General features: G+C 37.2%; 1 protein-coding gene across 6 annotated transcripts in view; it reads left to right on the top strand.

Moving 5' to 3' along the window:
- LOC150109418 (basement membrane-specific heparan sulfate proteoglycan core protein-like) overlaps positions 1-17,981 on the top strand; it is a 1,783,738-nt gene that overhangs the window by 1,513,846 nt on the left and 251,911 nt on the right. The gene's annotated exons all lie outside the window — the stretch shown is intronic.

The raw sequence follows: 17,981 nt of genomic DNA, 5'->3' as shown, positions 1-17,981 counted from the left end.
CTTCTAGTGAAAGATGATGTTTTTGTTGTCTACCTCCCACCCAACTGCACATCACTAATTCAACCACAGGACAATGGTATTATACGTTCTATGAAGTGTAAGTATCAATCCCTGTTAATGAGGTGCCTAGTGAGTTCAGTTAATTCAGGTACCTGAGTACAGAAGTTTATAAAAGAATTCAACATTAAGGATGCAGTGTATGTGTTGCTAATGTGTGGAAGTCTGTGAAAACATCAACACTAAAAAATGGATGGCATAAATTGTGGCCAAGTTTAATGTTTACTTCTCATTCTAACGAAGACACTGAAAATAATATTGCAGGATTTAGGGTTCCCAAAGAAAAGCAGCTTATACAGGAACTTCTTGCTTCTGTTAAAGATGTAATTAATCCTGATGCCAAGGAGCTTTCATCAAGGATAAATGAAGATGTTTTAACAGAATGGGTGAATGTTGCTGATAATGTGCCTACGGTTTATCGTTACACTGATTCTGAAATTGTAGATATGGTTAAAAGTCTGGAGAGAAATGCCTCTACAGGTAGTGATGAAGATGAAAGCAGTGACGAAAATGAGGAAGATGTGAGAGAAAGAATCTCTGTTGACAGGTTAATTATGTTAACATCTGAACTGCTGGCTGGACTAGAGCAACGAAGTTTTGTAAGTGAACAAGAAATTATGAATGTTTACTTGCTCCAAGATAAACTTATTAGAGAAAGACCCAGATATATGAACCACCTGACACTGCACAATATATTCAAGAAAATAGCTAGGAAGCAGGAAGAAGCAGCAGTGGTGTCCACACTTGATAATCCACTGCCATTAACTTCAATTCAACCAGTTGTGCTGTCACCACCATCAACATTTTATTAATTAAAATTCTGAGGAACTATTTTATTCAGTTGAACTAAAATTCTGTAGAACTGTTATATTTAGTTGGTGAACATTAAAATTTCATAAGATTTTCATTTAGTGTTTAATTTTCTTTCTTTAAAGGACTGTACAGGTAGTCATTTTCTGTTAAAAATATACAGCATATATAACCATCTGAAATCCCGGCACCTTTCAGGTCCGGAGGCTGCCGTATTTTTGAATACCTACCTGTATAACCAGATCTAAGACCCATAATCCTTGTGTTTCCATCATTACATATTGCCTGAGATCATTGTTCCTTAATAACTCAAATTCATTCTCTTTATTCACTGACACTATCTTTTCATACCAATCAATATTGCCATAATAAATCACCCATAATAGTCACCTTTCACTTGCTCACAACAAGTTGACTATAGGTTTCTTTGTCTCCACCCTCCACATTCTGTGGTCTATAGCAACACACAACCATATGTCTTATTCTGTCGACCTCCACCTCATACCATACTGCTTCATAACCATTGCGACATTTTCTCCTTATATCACAATCTTGTGTGGACATAATTCCCTTGCTTTCCACAGCAGCAGCACTCCCTCTACCTTCTTGCCCTTCCTATCATCATCATGCAAAACATCATTCCATTTCTGTTTCTATTCCTGTCAATATATAATTTTCATCCAACCATGTTTCACTTATTCCAACTATTTTAGGGCAAATAAACTCAATCAATGCAACAATTTCATCTCCCTTATTTCTGGTACTTCTGGAGTTCATAAATAAGCATAATTCATTTCCTGGTCTGTGATTAGTCTTATCCGTGCTATCTCTCATCTGTGACTTCACACTTGCTGCTGCTGTCTGCTCACCCTTACTATTTGTCCCATATATTGTACACCCACACTTTGTAGAGCTTCGCTTGGCAACTTGCCAAGATTCATGCTGAAGGGGAGAAAGAAATAAAGGATATATGAATTGGTCGCCAACATGCAAAATCACGTGCTTTCTTGTCTGTTGCTGTACTAGTAGTAACTTGATTTTTGTTGTCGATTTTTTGCATTTTTTTTATTATTAATTTGTATGATGGATCCAGTACAGTCAACAAGTTTTGGTGTTAAACCTTTCAGTAGCTCTTGCAAAAGAATATTGAATAATGTGTTGACATTCTGCGAAAAAGAATCATTAGAAGAAGGCGGTCTCCTTGTTCCCATTTCTCAAGTCATAAAACATGCAGGTGCAATTGCGGGCATATTGGAGTTGACTGTTAAAAGAATTCATAGGGAATCAAAAGATGAAGGTAAGCCTAAATTTAAATCTCCTAAAAAAAAAGCATCAGAGAAAGAAAACCATCTAAAACGTAGCTTTGAATGATTTTGATGCAGATGTTATAAGAACTATTCACGAATTTTATGTGGTTGAGAAAAGAGTGTCAACTGTTACAAAATTGATTCCTGTGCTCAAAGAAAAAAATTAATTTTCCTTGGAAAAGAGAAACTTTAAGGAAAATACTTCATGAAATTGGATTTTGTTTCAAAAAGGCCAGAATAAAAGGAAACTTATCATGGAGCAAAGTGACATTGTTTTATCTAGAATGCAGTATTTGAGAGCAATATGACGTTTCAGGGAAGAGAAAAGACCGATTATGTATCTAGATGAAACTTGGATTGATAGTAATTTAACTTATGGAAAATGTGGGCAATCTAAAGAAGAATGTGGAGTGCTGCAAACCAGAAATGCCTCACGGTGCATAATATTTTTGTGTGCATGTGGAGAAATGGGGTTTTTACCGAATTCAAACTTACCATACAAAGCCAATTCAACTACTGAAGATTACCATGGGCAAATGAATTCTACGATCTTCGAAAAGTGAGCAGAAGAAAAACTGATTCCAAACCTTCCTAAAAATGCTGTTGTTATAATTGATAATGCTTCATATCACTCCATTCAATTAAACAAAGTTCCAAATTGGTCTAATAAGAAGCAAGTTCTTATGGATTGGCTCTCTGCAAATAACATTTCTCATTCCCCAGATATGCAAAAAATTGAATTGCTTAATTTGGTCAAAAGAAACTCGCCCACAACTAGACTATTTAAATTCGACACGATGCTCAAAGAGCATGGATTTCTAGCTTTGAGGCTACCACCATTGTGATATTAATTCCATTGAGTATGTTTGGGCAGAAGTGAAAAATTTCATTCCGCATCACAATGCAACTGGAGATATTGATATGTTGAAACTCTTTAAGCTTTCAGAACAGGCGATTGAAAGTATTACAGTTCTAAACTGGGGAAAATATTGCTCTCATGTCATCTCATTGGAAAATATGTATTGGGACAGAGACGGCGTTATCAAAGAATTATGCAAACCTTTGGCGATCAATTTAAGTGAAAGTGATGGAGATTTAGACACCGATTCAGATGACTATGAAGATTAAAATGATTTGATAATGGTATTTTTTTCCAACCTTTTTTTTTGCATGGGTTTGTTAAGGATCACAAGTCATAAATAATTAATCAGTTTAGGACATTAAAGTGTCTCAGTTCTCTCAACTGTAAGTTTAGAATATCTAAGTTCATTTGAAAAAATTTCTGTTTTTCTGTATAATTATTTTTATTTTTATACAAAACTTTCTTAAAAATAAATTTCATTAAATTTTTGTTTTATGCTATACCTTTTTTAATTTTGTTAATACTCTAAGTACATTTTTCCAACTGTTAGACAAGCAAAGTAGTTACCATTTTAAAAACTACAATGTTCGTAAAAGAAAAGCTAAATTTTCTGACCTGTAATAATAAACAAACTCATCCAGGAAGATGGATTGATTACCCTATTATCAGAATGGATTCTCCTTTTTGTGACATGTGCAGAAGTGTCGAAGTGTCTTGAATCTGTGGGCATACTATATCTTATATTGCAAGAATGTGCAAGGAAACTGGCATCTCCACTGACTAGGAGAACAGGAAATAGGGCAAAATAATTCCATTGCATAAAGGAGACTGCATAACTGAAGCAGCAAATTACAAAAGGCAGAATTCAGGAATGGGTGGACGAGGATATAGTACTTAGTAGTTGTGTGTATAGGGGGGGGAAGGCAGCATGATTTCGTAAAAAAATTAGATCTTGCCTCAGAAATTTGCTTACATTTTATAATAAAGTGACAATTGAGATGGATAAAAGAAATGGCTACCTCAGTAATACCACTGGACTTTGATGAAGGTCTGTTACATAAATTCGAGCAAATGGGGGGTTGGAAATCCTGTTGTGTGCATGGATGTTTGTCATTATCTGTGAAAATACTGGTGGTGGGCAGCAGTAGATGGCGTTGATGTAGATAATAAAGGTAGTTGCAGTTGGTGGAGATGGAGAATTGTAGAACAGGTGCCCTCCCTCCCTCGATGAGTCTTTGGACTCCCTGGAGGCGTTACGTAATAATAATGAATCTGGTGATAAAGATAAGAGTGGTTGTTGGACAGACATTAAAGAGTAGTATATGGGGTAAATTAATCCAGGAGAAGATATAGGAAATAATTATAGAAAAAATATCTAGTGTTTGCTGACAGTGTAAAAACAGAAGAGCAATTCTTAATGAAAATGACTGCAGGATGATTTAAACAGACTGACAGTATATGCAAAAGATAACTGGGCGAATTTATAATGTGGCAAAGTGTAAAGTCATGCTTGGGATGAAGAAATCACAAGCTATGTACCATAATAATGGAACCAAGAACCACAGGAAAATGATGATGACAGGGATTTGGGAATGACTGTGGATAATTATCATTATTAAATGATGCCTCCAAGGAGTCAGGGACTCATCATGGGAGGGCTCACTGCTCCACTACAAGTCTTTCTCTCTCACTTAATATCCTCCAACTACATGACCCTGTAATCATAAACACACAGCACCATCTACCACCACCACTAATGTATATATTGTATGTAAATTAGATGTAATTTCATGGCTGATTTGCCTGTATGTTGAAGGAAAAACTGAAGAATTTCTGGGAGAAAAACCCTGCTACCTCCATATGAGTTCAGCTAACTCACCTTCAATTGAAAAAGCCCATATAAAGATTCCTTTTGTCACAACTAGAATTGAACTCTGTTCTTTTCCAATCGAAGGCCACAGTGTGCTATCATCCTTCCAAAGATGATTGTTTTTGATTTTTTATGGCTCAAAGACATCAAAGGTCATGCTACACCAGGACACAGGTCACAGCAGTATATATGGTAATTGGTTAGTAGGACAATTACATTCGTGCCCTTGGCAGGATTCAAACTTGCAGCCTCTTGGCTGGGGAGCAGATGTGCTAACCACTTGGCCAACCAGGCTGGCCCCTTCCAAGGAGTTGAAGTTTAGAGAGCATACTGCAAATGTAGCTAAAACAGCTCATCAGTTACTTAGATGTGACAACTGAATCCAAGAGTCCAGTCACATCTCATTTAATTCTTCTACTCTTTTCTGAATAGCTTCTCCGAGAGAGTTTCACTTTGAAGAGGCCTACAATTGTAAGTGCCAATGAATATTCTTCTGTGGAGGTGTTGCTTATCCTTTTTGTTTATGATCTTCCCCGAACTCCAGATTATAAATCTGGAGTTCGGGAGGAGGGTCTTAATTTATCCCATACTGACCAGGCAAGTTTGGATTTGAGCCTGTTACATAAGGCAGGTAACTGGGAGAGAAGGCAGACTTCTACTGCATGAGACAAAAAAAAAAAAAAAAAAAAAAAATGTAAAATGGGAAAGATTAACCCCTAACTCTCAAATACTCTAATAGCATTGGTGAGAAAGGACAAAAAGAAAAGAAGAGTAGGAACTAGTCTACAGATAATATAACAGAAGTACATTACATGAGTAAGGCATAGTCCAGCATCAGATACCTCAGGTTTACCACTCCATACTCACTAAAGTGAGCCCTTGAGAAAAGTATCTAGACCTCACATACTTCCTAGTGACACCCTTAGCCAGTTTCTAGGAGTGATCCTAACTTCTGCTGTGCACCAGCCATAGCTTACAATATCTCACTTATATCTATACTGTAAGTGTCACTTAGCTATATTATTGTTATTATTATTGTAACGGTGGCTCCGTGTAGTCAAAAGACTCATCGCGGGAGACCCGACATTGATACACTAACCATTATTTACACCACAGTTTCTTAACCAGGGATGCATGCACCCCTGGGGGTGCGAGCTGGAAATTATTCCAGCATATAATGACTAATTATTTAAATCGCATTTGCTTTTTCCACGAGATGAAAAAAGTTATGCAAACTAAATTATATTTAAGATATACACCTAAACCTCATTTTACGCGATAGATACATTCCTAAAAATTACGCTTAAATAGAACTCGCGTAAAAAGAACTACTGACTCCATAGAAAGAGTGAAGATTGGTTCCAAACCTGAAATATAAGCAAAATAATGAAAAAACAAACATTAAATTCGTTAGGATCATAAGATTTTTATTTACATTTCATGAAGAACACACATACATATAATGAATTTTAATAACTTTAAAAAAAAGCATTCATTTCAGTTGTTCACTAAGGATTCTATAAAAAAATTATATTATTCACTATCAGTTTCTGACAATAGATGGAAGTTGGCACTTCCGGGCCACAGGTTGTTGGTATTAGTGAAACATGGCTGACAGAAGATAACACTAGTGGGATTGAATGCGACGGGTATAGCGTGTTCAGGAGTGACAGGGTGAATAAAAAGGGGGGGGAGGAGTGTTATTGATGATAGCTGATGAGCTGCAGCCAAGGAGTATAGAAGTTGAACTGCAGGATAGAGAAAAGAGTACATTTGAGGCTGTTTGGTGTGAGATAGAATCTAGCAGAACAAAATATACAATTGGGTGCTGCTATAGACCAGGTGATGGAATAGATGGTGGGGATAGTATGCATAGGCAAATAGAAGAAATGAGTGGAAGGAGGGTAATTATTATGGGTGATTTCAATTATGGTAACATTGACTGGAAAGAGGAGAGGGCACATGGGAGGAAGGAATTGGATTTTATGCGGTTATTAAGGGACAACTATCTACGGCTGCATGTAGTGGAAAATACCAGGGGGCAGAGAGTGCTGGACCTTGTAATTGCAACTGAGAATGTGGCTGTAATGAACATGACCATGTTGCCACCAATTGGTGAGAGTGACCATAAGGTCATGACTTGGGAGGTGGCTAAAGGGGTGGAATTTACAATTAAGACAGGGTACATGTGGAATTACTGGGCTGGTAAGTATGACAAGCTTAGGTGTGTGCTTGGCTCAGTGCCATGGCATGTAAAACTGCAAGGGCTGGATGTTGATAGTGCATGGGAGGTGGTTAAGAACTGTTTGCAGGAGGCAATGGTTGACTGTATACCAAGAGTCCGAATAATAAATCAAGTAGGGTGAATTAAGCTTAAAAAAAAAAAAACATTGTTCTGGAAAACGAAAAAATCACAGTTTTACCTGAAATTGTAACACATTTGCAGCAATTGATTGAGTCTTTTCATGGATCTTTTTCCATGGGAGATATTGGCAAACAGCAGAGGTGGATACTAGATCCATTTCTTTTTAATCTTAATTCTATAAACAACGGTAATTTAATAAAAGACTATTATTGAAATGCGAGCCAGTGCACATATTCAAATAGAATTTGAAAATTGGATTTAGAACAATTCTGGTGTACTTTGCCATTTCCACAACTGGCAAAGGCAGCATTGCTGACACTTCTACCATTTGCTACCACCTATCTTTGCAAAATGGGATTTTCATCACTTTTGCACATAAAAACTCAAAATCACTTAAATGCAAGTGGTGCATTAAATGCACATAGCCCTTTTGAAAAGGAACCTCGCTTTCAGAATATTATTATGAAAAAGCAACAACAAATTAGTCACTAAAAATTGATATGTTATTTACATATATATGTATTTTTCAATAAATTGTTTGGAATAAATTTTCTTTTCTAACAAATAAAACAAATTTTTCAAGGGGGGGGGGTGCGAGAATGTAAATTGAAATTCACTGTGGTATGGGCCAGTAAAAAGGTCAAGAACCACTGATTTACACAATACCTGTCATACTTCTCCTTCAATTCATTCACAACCACCTCTGGCAAAGCATTCCACCCATTCACAACCCTCCAAGTAAAGAATCTAGTCCTAACACCCTTGTTAACCATGTTCTTACACATCTCCAGGGATGGCCCCTCGTTCTCTCACTTCCTGCACCGGTCTTAAAAATATCATCAGTATCGATCCTGTAAAATCCCTTTAACAATTCAAATGCCTCTATCATATCTCCTCTCCTACGTCTATCAGCTAGTTTTTGGAGCCCGCAGATCATCAATCTATCCTCATAGGGAATATCCCACAGACCTGCAACAAACTTTGTAACTTGCCTCTGAATCCTCTCCACCACTTCCCCATCACCAAGAAATCCAGGCAACCAGATCTGTGCACAATAGTCCAAATGCAGCCTTATTAATGCCTTATAGAGTGGAACAATAACCTCCCTATCCCTGCTGGTTAGTGTGTTCCTCAACAACCATGTAATTTGATATGATGTTTTGGCAATCTTTGCAATATGCCCTTTAAACTTAAGTTCTCTGTCCACAATAACTCCCAAGTCTCTTGTCTTAACTTCTTGCAGTTCAGTTCCATTAATATAGTAAACAGCATGTGATCTCATCCTCCTGAAGTGCATCACCTTACACTTAGCCAAGTTGAATTGCGAGCCATTTACCTTAGTCCATACCGTCAACCTATTTAAGTCATCCTGTAAGATATTTACATCATTTGAATTGATTATCGCTCTTCCCAATTTTGCATCATCAACAAACAAGTGGATATTTCCATTCAAAGTATTTCCAATATCATTGATGTACAAATTAAACAATCGAGGACCAAGCACTGAGCCCTGAGGTACACCATTAGTCACCTGCCTTTTCCTGGACTCAGCTCCTCCTTAAACCACTCTTTGATATCTGTCCACCAGCCATCCTTAAATCCAAATCACCATCTTCGGATCCATACCCATTTGCTCTAATTTATACAACAGAGTTCTGTGTGGAATCCTGTCAAAAGCCTTTGCAAGGTCAAGCAGTATCACTGAGTAAGGATTTCCTTTATCTGACTCCACTGTTACTTTATTATAGAAAGTAAGCAAATTACTAAGGCAAGATCAACCCTTCACAAAACCATGTTGCCCCTTATAAAGTATCATATTGCTGTCCACCCAGTTCTGAATTCTAATTTTTACCTATTTCCCCTCTTTCCACTCTATTGACACTTTACCAGAACTGAGGCTTAAATTAAACATCCTGGTTAGAGGAGTTGCTAATTCTCTTGCACATTCTCGTAACACATGGGCCGATATGCCATCTAATACCATGTTATGAATGGCAGTGTTAGCATTAAGGTTCTTTAATATATTAAGCACCTCAATTTCGTCTATCTCTAAACTCTCATCAGTCAATGGCACATTTGACACTGCACTATCACTACCAAGATGGTACACTTTTGCGAAATGATCACTAAGCAACTCAACTATTTGATTAGCTTCTGTAATTTCCCTACCATCAACACTTTTTTAAAGTAATCTTTCCATGGATATTCTTCTTTTTACTAGCCGCATAGCGAAAGAACTCTTTAGAACTCTTTGACTGTAATGAATATGACCATATTGCCACCTATTGGTGAGAGTGATCATAAGGTCTTGACCTGGGAGGTGGCTAAAGGTGTGGAATTTTCGATTAAGACGGTATATGTGGAATTACCATGCTGGCAAGTATGACAAGCTTAGGAGATTGCTTGGATCAGTGCCATGGCATGTACAACTGCAAGGGCTGGACGTCGATAGAGCATGGGAAGTAGTCAAGGAGCATTTACAGAGGTTATGGCTGATTGTATACCTAGGGTCTGAAAAGTAAAACAAGTAGAGGTTAAATGGATGAATAACACCATTCAGCTTGAGCTGCAAAAAAAGAAACAACTGTGGAGGGAATTTAAAGAAAGGGGTGACCTGCAGGCACACGAACGGTATAAAGTGCAGGCCAGAAGGGTAACGAGTGTGGTAAAAAAAGCAAAAGCGGATTATGAAAGGAAACTAGCTATGCAAGCTAAAGAGAATCCCAAACAGTTCTTTCAATATGCTGCAAGCAAGAAAAAAACTGTACACGGCAAAATGATTTTAAGGAATGACGATGGTAAGGAGGTCACTGAATCAGTCAATATAGTGGAGTTACTGAGCAAGAACTTTGCAAAAGTATATCATCCAGGTGGTGACGTTGAAAAAATGAAGGAACCATTAGTTTATATGGGAATTGTGATGAATGAAGTGGAGGTGAAAGTCTATTACAGAACCTTAATGTGAATACATCTGTGGGATTGGATGGTATACCGGCATGGGTCTTGCGTGAAGCAGCTAAGGAATTATCAGTGCCCTTGACCATGTTGTTTAATCTGAGGCTCAGATCTGGTTTAGTCCTGAAGGTGTGGAAAGAGGGGAAAATAGTTTCACTGCATAAAGGAGGATCCAAGACTACGGTTGCAAATTACCGACCAATCAGCATATCAGGAGTCATTGTCAAGGTCTTGGAGAAAGTAGTCAAGGGAAAAATACAGGAATGGATTGTTGAAAATGAGATACTGTACAGGGGACAGCATGGCTTTGTGAAGGGTAGATCATGCCTCAGTAACTTGCTCAAGTTTTATAACAAGGTGACAACTGAACTGGATAAGGGTAGTGAGTTTACAGTGATACTGCTGGAGCTGGCAAAGGCATTTGACAGGATACCACATGGAATTCTAATCCATAAACTACAACATGTGGGAATGGATATAGAGTTGGTGAGATGGATAGATGGGTGGTTGATGGAGAGATATCAAAGAGTAGTTTATTCAGGAGTAGAGTCCAAAAGACAGCCTGTGACTAGTGGTGTGCCGCAGGGTTCTGTTCTTGGACCACTACTGTTTAATCTGTTGATTAACGATATAGTGAAGGATCTAAGAGGAACAGTTCATTTGTTCGCTGATGATGCAAAGCATGATCAGCAAACAAATGAACTGTTCACTGATCATGCTTTGCAAGATTAGCAGCAGTATACCACATTAGTGGAACTGTACTCCAGGAGATTGATGAGGCCAGATACTTGGGAGTGTTGGTGGATAAGGAGATGAAGTTTAGGGGGCACATTGCAAAAGTAGCTAAATCAGCTCATCAGCTTAGTTGGTTGTTGAAAAATACCTTGACAAACAAGTTATTGTACCTCTGTACGAAGTCTTGATAAGACCTCATCTCGACTACTGTACCCAGATTTGGACACCTTGATTCCTTCTTGATGGGGAGGAGGTGGAGAGGATCCAGAGGAGAGTGACTAAGATGATAGCAGGTCTATGGAATGAACCATATGAGAACTGGTTGAAGATTTGTGGGTTGCAGAAACTAGTTGATAGGCAGAAAAGGAGAGATATGATTGAGCCATTCAAATTGCTAAAGGGTTTCTATAGGATTAATTCAGAGGATATTTTTGAAATCAGGACTGGTGGTGGGAGAGCTAGGGGACACCTATGGAAGCTGGGCAAGGGTGTTAGAGCTGGGTTCTTTACTTTTAGAGTGGTAAATGAGTGGAATAAGCTGCCAGAGTCTGTTGTGGGTGCTATGACGATGAGCGAGTTCAAGGCAAGGTATGATAGATACTGTGAGAATGTCGTATAGTTGTGTGGACATGATGTTTAGGTCCCTTAGACTCATCGAGTCTAAGGACTCCTTGGAGTCGCCCGTAGTAGTAATAATAATAATAATACATTGGGATATGGCTGTATAAAACATGTATGTTCCCTATGAGACTGATGGCACCTAACTGAGATATGTTTCTACCATGTTCCCATTCCAGTTCCCCTCATATGATCAATTCCATAAGCCAGCCCTCATGTTGGCTACCCACCTCTGGATCATTTCAGTGGTGTCCATATTTCTTCTGAACCCAAGTGCCTATCACATAACTGTACTGAACTTCTAAGAAAAAAACAAGTTATTCTCCCACTTTACTAGGCTTAACCACCTTCATAATGTGGCCCCTAAACTTGAAGATGCTTGAATAATAAAAACAACTGAATATCAAATATTCATTATATTCAAAGTTACTTTATAGCAGGACTTAATAATGAGGGAAAAAAAAAACTAGTGTCAAACTGTTACTATTTTGTAAGCTCCTCCAGGAAGTCAAGGACTCATCAGGAGAAGCCCTTTTTCTAGATCCCACTTACTGATGCAAGTTAGTGTTCTCTTCAACATTAGAGTTATCTGATGTAATGACTTAACCAAATATGACTCATAAACTTTAACTCTCTGTCCTCATTCCCTGCCCTCAAGTTTTTTCTTCATTAACCACTTATAGCAAAATTACCATTAGCAGAATACATTGCCCCACAAAGTCCTCAGTCCAAAATGCATAACCTTGCACTTAGCAACATTGAACTGGTATTCAGTGTCATTTGCCTATAAAATTAGTTTGTTCAGATTGGTCTACAAGGATTATATGTCAAAAATATCCATTATCACTTTTCCTAATTTGACATCATTGGCAAATGATTTAAAATGCTATTCAAACCAACCCTAATTACCATTTAGTATATAAGTTAAACAACAGTGGTACAAGAATAGAGCATCCTTCTTAGACTTAACACCTCCATGTGTTACTCTGATACCTGTCAGTCAGCCACTCTCCTGTCATGTCACAAGCCTGTTTGGCATACCCATATATAACTATCTTAAGTGTGGAATCCTATCAAATTCCCTGGCAAGATCCAAAGTGCTGTGGTATATCCATTTCCCCTAATATCCTACTCTATAATCACTATTACAAAATGCAAGCAATTCTACCAAACCTACCTTTCACAGATTCGTTCTGTTTTCTATAGAGGATTTTAAAAGTGCCATCAAAGTGAGGATGGAAGTTTCATTTTCAGATGCAGAGCCTAATTAGCTTCATCATCATCATCATCTTAATGACTGCTCCAGAGATACTGAGGTGTCTCTGAGTGCTTTTCTCTTAGCTTACTCCTTGTATAATGGAAGTATCTTGCTTTACTTCCACTCATTAGGAATTGTGCTCGTGTCAAGATGTTGAACAACCAAGTCAGAGGAACTACAAATTCTTTTCACATTGCTTCAGCACTTTCACTAATATCCCAAACAATTACAATATTTTAGAATCAAGCTCTGCTTAGAATCCACTTGCTTAACACTTTTAACTCATCTATCTCTATCCCTTCATCTTGTTCTACCTCAGCACCTAATGGATCTGCTTGGGATGTTTAAATAGCCAAATTGTTAAGATTATTGCTTAACAATTTGGCTATTTCTAAAGCATCATTTTTAAATTGTTGAATCATTAATGTTATACTTTATAAATGGATTAAAGATATTTTGAAAAATATTTTTTTAACAATTAGCATTTGCCTGAAATAAACAATTTGGGGAAATTACATATATGCCAATCTATTTGAACTGGCTGATAATCTTATGTGCAGTCTATGTATTGTGGGTTTGAGTTCCACTGTAATGCTAATATCTGTGAATGTCTTCATTTAGTAAATTTAGTAATGAAGTTGACTGCCCAGTGTGGAATCACCTAGGAGGGTGATAGGTCTCACATCATTTTTTATAAATATACACGTGCACACACATATATTGGTGCTTGACATTTTTCATTACTGCTGGCATATGAACAACTGAATGACCAGTCTTGGTAGCTGTATCTATTTACAGGTTAATCATAGTCATATCTCACTGGAAATGAATTGATGCATTTTACTTTTGAATGAAAAGGGACTTTCTCAAGTAAAAAAAATAAATAAAAGGCAGATCACACTTAAAAAAAAAAAAGGAATAGATCTCATTATCAGTTTTTTAAAGGTCTGCAAAAAACAGTAACAGTGACCATCACTCTTCTGGTGACCAATCATGGAACTTAGCCTTCTCATTAGACAGCCAAATAACTGGTCCAGCTGGCTGATTATAATATGGTCAGAAATAGTTCAGTGCATGAGTACATAAATATTTTAACATGAGAGTAGGATTTACATGCATTAAGTTTTGCATTAGTAATTTGTTTACATTTGCAAAGTTACAATGAATATTCTAGTAATATGGTGTATATTACTGAATATATACCAAACCAAAGGCCATCTAAAAAGTTATAAAAAGTAAAATGAATGGGTATGGAAAACAGGATTCTAGCATGAATGTGGCTCACTGTGTCAGAAATGTATTATATGAAGAGCTGAGTCTTAGAGAATGAAGGTGACCAGTCATATATCAATAGTTCTGTCCTTGGGCTGCTGCTTTTCAACTTATATATTAATGATATTATTATTATCTGGAAAGTCATGTCCAATTCTTTGTCAGTAATAAGTTGAGAAAAGTAATAAGAAATATTTTCAGTATAGAAACCCTGCAGAATGATTTCAAATGACTGGTGTTGTGAGCATAAGATAATGAATGTCACTTCAGTGCTGCAAAATGTAAAATTATGCATTTTGGTATGCAAATCTCTTCAGTACATGCAAACTTGTATATTGTTCTACTGGAAAACTTCTGCATGCTGATGAGGTTAAAAACTTATGAATGATATTAATCAGGGAGTTCACTCTCAGTTCTCAGATAATAAATTACCTAACTGAAAAAGTCATCACAGCAGATAAACTACAATGTTGAGAACACTAGCTTGTAGGAAGAAAGAGGTTATTTTCTACTATTAACTTCAAGAACTCCATCTAAATGGTTAGTCTAGATATAGTTTATATGGAGTGTCAAAGCATTTTGTGCTCAGATACACACTCAGCTATACAGAAGGGGTAGCTCATTTAATAGATCACTCTAGCGTGTAAATCCAGGTTTAATAGTTCCAATATTTCATCTGTCACAGACATCTTCTTCTGGGATACAATAAAAAAATTGTAATCACATACACAATAAGTGGAATATATTAGACTAGATGCTTGAAGTCCTAAGAGGGACTGTGGGTACTGGTAGCCAGCCTGGGTTGTTGGCTGAGAAGTCTAAGAATTAATGTTTCCCAAATCCTGGGGAATTTAGCAGAACAATATTTATTTAGATTGGGTTGGTTTTTGTAAATCTGCTGCTGATTCTAAAAAATAAAGTTTGCATTTCATGGGGTGAAGCATAGTAGTTTTTTTTTCCAATTTGATTTTGTAAGGTGTGGTCAGTTATACTCGGTTGACTATCAGTATGTGTGTGTGGGGGTGGAGATGTGTCTCTTGTGTTCTTCAAGGCTTCCTCCAAATCAATAGCACCCCATAGCTGACCTGGTTGGCCGAGTGGTTAGCGTATCCACTCTCCAGCCAAAAGGCTGCGGGTTCGAATCCACCTGTGGGCATGGATGTTTGTGGTTGTCTGTGAAAATACTAGTGGTGGTGGGCCGTAGATCATGTGGATGATGCAGTTTGCTGTAGTTGGTGAATTGAGTGGTGGAGACGCAGAGGGACTGTCGGTCAAGTCCCTAAGGAGTGGAAGGAGGGCAAGATTGTGCCACTTCATAAAGGAGGTGATCAAACTCAAGCATCAAACTATAGGCCTATCTGTGTGTGTCAGGTGTTGTGGTTAAGTTGCTGGAGAAGCTTGTGAGAACTAGGATCCACAGTTGGGTTGACAACAATGGTATTATCTTTGGACAGCATGGATTTGCTAAAGGGAGGTTATGTTTTACTAATTTACTTACTTATTACAATAAAGTGACTGCTTCCTTGGACAGACAAGAAGGATGCACAGTAATATACTTAGATTTCGCAAAGGCTTTTGATAGAGTACCTCATGATAAATTGATAGTCAAACTAGAGCAGATGGGGTTGCATATTAGATTGGTGCAGTGGATTGGAGACTGGCTATCTGATAGGTATCAACAAGTTGTGTATAGGGGAGTGATATCCAGGAAAAGGAAAGTCACTCCCCTATACACAACTTGTTGATACCTATCAGATCCCTTTCTGATAGGTATCAACAGGTGAAGATTTGAATGGAGATATTTAATTGTTTGCAATGATGCAAAGTCGTAACAAACGTGAAGAGTAGTGAAGATGTTGTAGCCTTACAAGAATACTTGAGTGATTGGGCACAGAAATGGGGATGTGACTTCAATGTTGCAAAATGTAAGATTTTAAAATTTGAAAAACAAAGATGGGATGCAGAATTTATGCTTGGTGAGGATATATTGTTGGAGGTGGAAGAAATAAGAGATCTGGGAGTGATAGTGGAAAGGGATCTGAAATTTAGAGGACAAATAGCCAAACTTGTGAAGACAACACAAAAAGCTTCTGGGAATGATGCGGAGGACACTGACATGTAGAAGTAGGAAGATTCTTGTTATGCTAAATAAGGCTTTGATTATTTGACACATGGACTATTGTGCCCAGATTTGGTCACCTGGTTTCAGAAGGATGAAGAGATTTGGAAAGGGTCCAAAGGCGATTGACAAAGGTAGTTTCTGACCTCTGGAATGTCGAGTATGGGGAAAGATTGAGAAGATGTAATTTGCAGAGTCTGGTGGACAAGAGGAAGAGGGAAGATATGATACTAATGATAGAGACCTACAAGTTGGTAAGGGGTTGTTATAGGATCAATGCTGAGAAGTTCTACAGAAAATAGTGGGAGATCAAAGGAGAACCAGAGGTCATCCCTGGAAACTGTATAAAGAGTGTGTGAGTAGGGCAGTGAGAGGCAGGTTTTTTTTCATGCAGAGTTGTAAATGATTGGATTGCCTTGCCTGAGAGTGGTGTCTGCAAGGAGTTTGAATGTGTTCAAGGCACAGTATGATGAGCTGGGTGTGTGTGATAAAAGGACCTCCCAGATGAGTCTCTGACTCCATGAAGTCTTGGGGTAATAATAATATACTTTTCTGAATTCTATGGAAATGAAATAGAGGATAAGGTTCTGAGGTATGTAAACAAGATATCTGGTTATGAAATTCTGCATATGATAGGCTGAAGAAATTATAGCTTCAAATTTTACTAAACAGATGGTAATGTGATATAAATATACCTGCAGTGGAGATCGTTTTAAACTCATAACAGGTGAGGAGAGAACAAGGGATCCCCCCCTACAAGCAGATTAAAGGTGAGGCCACCGAGTATGCGAGATTTGAGTTTTGCAGGTAGTGAGTGCAATAAATTGCTAATAGCAGTCGAGTACCTCTCCTTGAATACATTCAATGATGAAACAGAGTGTTTACATTTTGTGTGAGCTATGGGATTCTTCCCTTCCTAGGTATCTTGAATATTTATAGTTTTCTTTGTTAATTATTTTTATGGCAATAAAAATGCATTATTTTTAGTAGATTTTTTAGAGTTGATTATTATTGAATATATTTCCTTTATAGTTACAAAGTGATCAGCGTTATTATTAAAAACTTATGGAAACAACTACCATGTTATAGTAAAACTTCAGTTTAATATTAAGTGATTATTTTGGTTTATATTAAGCTTAAGTTTTACTATAACATGGTAGTTGTTTCTATAATTTCTTAATAATGAATTATTGAATATATATGGATATACCTATCATTTTTATTTTCCAGTATTTCTGAAAAAATATTTATTAAAATTAGATACTAACAGATTTCTTAGAAGAATTATTTGCAGATATTTCTTGGCATGTAAAAGTTTAAAATATTTATAAATATTAGTAACATAATTTCATACATATTTTAAAATTTTGAATGCTTGCTAGTGTTGTTATTCTGTTATACTACATAGTGCCCAAACAACTGGAAAGAACTAAAACAGATATAGCATTGAATATAGAACACTAATATAAAACATATATAATTTGTCACATCTTGCTGCTTATCATACAGTAATCATTATTATTGATGCCAAACCATGGATTCAAAAGCTCATCACAAGACTTTAACATTTACTCATAAACAAAACTGTTTATAGTACTGTTGGAGAGATTCTACAGAAAATAGAAGATCAGGAGAGAACTAGAGGTCATCCCTGGAAACTGTATAAAGAGGGGCGTGAGTGGGGGAGTGAGAAGCAGGTTTTTTCATGCAGAGTTGTGAATGCCTTGCCTGAGAAGGTAGTGTCTACAGAGAA

Source organism: Typopeltis vanoorti, chromosome 2 (assembly GCF_054136105.1).
Source record: "Typopeltis vanoorti isolate ZY-2024b chromosome 2, IOZ_Tvanoo_1.0, whole genome shotgun sequence".
NCBI lineage: Eukaryota > Metazoa > Arthropoda > Arachnida > Uropygi > Thelyphonidae > Typopeltis > Typopeltis vanoorti.
The sequence above is the reverse complement of the archived record's forward strand: the minus strand, read 5'-3'. Positions and strand labels throughout refer to the sequence as shown.